Genomic DNA, 5,484 nt, shown 5'->3' with positions numbered 1-5,484 from the left:
AAGTATTTAGTTTTTGGTTATTATACTTACTTGTATTGGTGCCAAATAAACTAAGTATAATAGCGTCCTTGAGTAGAAGGTTCTTACCTATATCAATCGATTGGTTGAATCGATAGTGAGATGATATAGGGAACACTACTCTTAATCATTCCTAGTCGAGTATTAACATTCAGGGACAATGTTAATGCAATAAGACTAGCATGTAGGTCAACTCGATGACTTGATCTCACAAGTCATGGATATGGAGATATCAAGTTGACACATGGGTATACATTTGAGAATGTATACTGAATGACCCGCCATGAGAAAGTATCATGGATCGTTATATGAGTATCATATACTTTCTCATATGGATATTAGTATGACTACTAGTCCTTGGACCTGAAGTCACCATGGATCCTTACATAAGGAGTTATGTACTTTGGTTTCGTCAAACGTCACCCGTAATTGGGTGGACTATAAAGGCGATTACTGGGTATGTAACGAATTATGCAGAGGGAAGTGAGTGATTTAGATGGGATCTATCCCTCCTATATGACGGGAGAGACATCGATATTCTTGATAGAGTGAGACCACGAAGTGCATGGCCATGCCCAAATGAGTCAATATGAGATATTGAGCTCATTTGATTTAGTGAGTCTACTTGGAGTTCAAGATTTAGATTGATTAGAGGATGACACAGTCTATGCCTCATATTGATCAATCTAGATGTCTAGAATAGAAGGACACTTGTCATATATTGTGAGGAGTCACAATTAGTAGTCACAAGGTGATGTTGGATCTCAACATTCTTGTAACTTGGGTAGCAATGATGTATTACTAGATGTCGCTCATTGCTTATGTTTCTAAAGGAGTTTAGAAACATTGCCAACGTTGCAAGAACCTATTGGGTCACACACAAAGAACAAGTGGATAGAGATTAGGTTCATATGATGAACCAATTGGATTAGGTTCATGTGATGCACCAAAGATTCGATTAGGATTAATTCAAATTAGACTTATTGAGTTAGACTCAATTAGATTCAATTGTTGAATGAGTCTAATTTAAATTTGATTTATTGAGTCAATTTATATTAATGAATTCAGATTCATTAGATTGAAATTGACTTGAATCCAAGGTTGGATTCAACTCAACAAGGAAGAAAATTGGTCAATTTTGACTTGACCAAATGGAAGTTGAAATATCAAGTTCGACTTGATGTATTGCCACATCATGAAGGTTGACTCATCCTACATGGCATGACTAGCCTTGCCACATCATCTATAAGTCATCAAAGAGGTTACAAATCCCATTTTCATTTAATGTGGCCGGCCACATTAAATGGAATTGGAGTTACATGTGTGGCCGGCCACATTTTTGAAATGTGGGTTTTCATTTTGTGGTAATTAAGTGTGGTTATTATTCCATCTTCTTCCTTGGGTTCTTCCTCCTCCTTTGCTACTGTTGCTGTGGGTTTCAAGCAAGGAAAAAGAAAGGTGAGTGAATCTAATCCAAGAAGAAAGGTTAGTGAAAGTCACATCACTACAAGAAAAAAGTCAAACAACAACGGTTTTTCACCGTTGTCGTAGGCCATTTTGAACTATTGTTAAAGGTCATGTTGTTAAAAGGGGTGGAAAAAGACAACAGTTTTTAACCGTTGTCTTTGAAGGCAAAGACAACATTTTTTACAACGGTGAAAAACTGTTGTCTTTTCCTTCAAAGACAACAGTTTTTCACCGTTGTCTTTGAGCGTATGCCTAGGCTCTTCAACAACAGTTTTGAACTGTCTACGACAATGACTAAAAACCGTTGTCTTTTTTGCCAATGACATCGGTTTGACAACGGTTAAAAACCGTTATCTTTTTAGCGAACAATGTTAATTAACATCAGTTTGACAATGATTTTTCACTATTTTCTTTTAATGCCATTGACAACAGTTTGACATATTTAAACTGATGTCTTTGGGTACAATATTCAACATGTAGACAATAAATAAAAAATTTATTAATCTTTTCCTACTCAACAGTTTATAAAAAACATCATCATCCAGTGCAAATTTCATCCAGTGCAAATCATCTAGTGAAAATTTCATTGATAAAAAACCTACAATCCAAACATAATCAATATTTACAATACAAATTTCATTAAAGTACCAAACATCATTAAAGTACAAAACATCAACATTCAAACATCACAAAAGTTTACAAAACAAAATAGTACCCATAACAATATATCACACATATATATAAAATCCAAAATATCTTATTTTGTTGGATCAAGTCTTCTCTACCCGTGCATCTTCTAAACAACCTGTGCATCTTCTAAACACCATATCAATAACTGCAGCCTTTTCTGGTTTCTCCTCCCTCCTAGCTTCTCTTTTCTTCTCCTTTCTGGGTACGGGATCATTATCTTTTCCCTGAGGTAAATAGCATATGATTGCAAGTTAAGTCATTTCCCAGGAGTAAATGGCATAAAGATGATAATGACAAAGACGCTGTACACAATTGAATATGATAACAATACTTCTTTCTAGGCACAAATTAAAATTACTGCATAACTCACTTTCAGTTTAAGTTATCTACAAAATATCATTGATCAAGAACCTACAATCCAAACATCATTAAAGTACCAAACATCAACATCCAAACATCACCAAACTTTACAAAACTAAATAGTACCCATAACAATATATCACACATATATATGCCAAAGTATATTGTTTTGTTGGATCAAATCTTCTCTACTTGTGCAATTCCTGTGATTAAACTACCAAAACTGGCTAAGTATATAACACCCTTTTACTTCCTGTGAAAATAAAAATCACATGATTTTAATCCAATTCAACAACAAGTCTAGCTAGTCTCCAGTATATATTTTTATCACCAACATTAGAGGTTGTAATATGTCAAGAGCTACTGGACCTTTGACATGTTTATACAAAGAGTTAAGTTTGCTTATTACACCAATATGCGTATCAAGTGTGAAAGGATTTATACAAAGAGTTAAGTTTGTTTATCCAACTGATGGGACTTTCCTGAGACAAGGAGCCTGCGAATACCCAGAACCAACTAATTACTCTTAACTTAGATAAATATGAAACATAACAGAATGATGCTTACCATGAAGATGCTCTTTCAGTGCTCCATTATGCATAAACTCATATACAAGAATGCTTTTGCCTTCTTGCTGGCAGTAACCGAGAAATTCAACCAGATTTCTGTGATGTATTCTTGAAAGTAGAGAAACCTGGAACAAATTTTATTGGTCAAACTGGTGCAATAATAACTTAGTGCAATCCTTCAGCAAGCTACCATAAACACACTTTATGAAGAACCTTAAGCATATCTTTTTGGTTTGGCTAAGCAATCATCTAAGCAATTAAGAGTAACCCTTTTACCCAAAGCTATGTAAACGGCTACCTCACTTGAGAACTGTCTGTTTCCCTGACAAGAATCATTGGTTTGAACTTTGACGGCAATTTCTTTTCCGTTTTTCAACTTTCCATAATACACAGTCCCATAGCCCCCAGAACCAACTTTTTTAGCAAAGTTTTCTGTGGCATCGTTGATTTCAGATAACCAATATCTATGTGCTGTTTCAATGCCAAATCCTCCGAAAGAAGCACTTAACTCTTGGAATGGTTGGGGAGGTGGAAGATCATCTGCAAATGAAAAAACAATATCTTTAATTCATATACATGTTTCAGACAAAAGTTAGTCAGTTGTATTGAGTCGTACCTACCTTCTCTTGAAAATAGTCTAAGTTTCTTGGGGATACGCCTCAAAATAGCATACCCAAGTTTGATAATTGTAATTTCATTGGAAAGTAGGACTTAAAGAGATATTCAACACAATCTAATAAGAAATACCCACGTGAAAACTATATTTTTGCCAAGAAGATGACCAGGTACTGTTCCGGACAGCATATTGTTCTGCACGTACCTGCAAGCTCAATAGTTACTTCATGCTGGAGTTGGTGCTAGACAAAGCCAAACGTTAAAAGAGAACAAATTTGGGCAAACATTGATGTTCGTTAAATGACAATATAATGGCAAGAAAGGACATACAGTTCTTGTAAATTTGATAGGCCATCCAAAAATGATAGATCACCAGTTAACTTATTGTTCTCAAGGTGACTGCAAAAAAACAATTCAAAAAGTCTAGCGAATGATTAAGTGTTTGATATATAAACCAGCAATATTTATATATTACATGTTTCTGAGACTTAAGCATGCACCGAGAGCAGGTATATGGCCACAAAGCACGTTTCCATCAAGCCATCTGAAATATTTGAATTTGACACAGTGACAAGGAATCATTAAATCCATCAACAGTTGTGCCGAATGAAATAAATTGACTTGGAACAGAAGTAGATTCTAACTTACAATTCGACTAGGCCAGTTAAACTAGCAAGCTCTGCAGGTATATTCCCCGTCAAATTTCTCCCTGATAGTCTACTGTTCATTATACGAATCTATTCATTAGTTCACGCGGCGAGAAGATAGCTAAAATTTGTACATTAGCAACAATTCATAGGTCAGCTAGAGAAACTGGAAATCATGCATGGGAAAGCAAAGCAAACATGACAAAGACCAATGAGAGTTAGAGAAGCATTCAGTACATTGAAACAATTTGTGGTTGCGGATCTGAATTACATTGAACCCATGACCATGGAGCTGGTAAGCATGGATCTCCACCTTCTTGTGCCCAAACTTCTTTTGGGTAATGTGATACAAAGCTTTCCATGGTCAGTGCTGAAGAGAAAAGAGGTATAAAGGATACACTCTAAAAGAAAACAGTGTTGCTCTAGATTACCAAATTAACAAGATATTTCTTTACTTACCGTCTAGGGATCCATAATTTATCTCCATATACTTGTATATCTCAAAAGCATTTAAGATAGGTCCCTTGGATGAATCATTTGTTTTCTTAAAAGCAAAAGACAAGACAAAAGGGAGACTTATATTATATGATCCCGGTTCATATAGCCAAAAGGGAGAATTTTCAAAAGTTTAACTTGAAAAGAATAGTCAGACCTCCAAGTGAAATCACAGTCCACATTTTTCAATACAAGGGTCCTAACAATTTAAAGAATAAACTCATTGAAAGAAAACAAACACACCTTTTGGTTAAAATTCCATCTCTCCCTTGATGGAATAAAGTCCTCTCCATTGCCAACTCTGAGCTGCAACATTTGTTTTAGTTGTCATAAATAACCTCAAATAATACGTAAAAGTATAAATACAAAACATAAAACCATACCCGGGGAGGATGTAATACTATGCCTCCTATTTGAGTAAAAGCAGTGACAATGCTAACGCCACATGCATGTAGGAGTGGGTTAGGATCATAATTATTGAACCTCAAAGCCTATCATCCAAGGATAAGCATGAAAAAAAATAGCATACAGGTCATACCAACAAAACCAATCTTAAAGATCGGCACATACCTCACTGAGGACACTCATTCGTTGTTGAGGCTTCAACCTTGACTTTTCCACCA

General features: G+C 35.4%; 1 pseudogene; it reads right to left on the bottom strand.

Moving 5' to 3' along the window:
* Window positions 1-2,370: 2,370 nt before the first annotated feature.
* LOC122031394 lies at window positions 2,371-5,449 on the bottom strand (annotated as a pseudogene).
* Between the last annotated feature and the right edge of the window lie 35 nt (window positions 5,450-5,484).

This window comes from Zingiber officinale, chromosome 11A (assembly GCF_018446385.1).
Source record: "Zingiber officinale cultivar Zhangliang chromosome 11A, Zo_v1.1, whole genome shotgun sequence".
Lineage (NCBI taxonomy): Eukaryota > Viridiplantae > Streptophyta > Magnoliopsida > Zingiberales > Zingiberaceae > Zingiber > Zingiber officinale.
The sequence above is the reverse complement of the archived record's forward strand: the minus strand, read 5'-3'. Positions and strand labels throughout refer to the sequence as shown.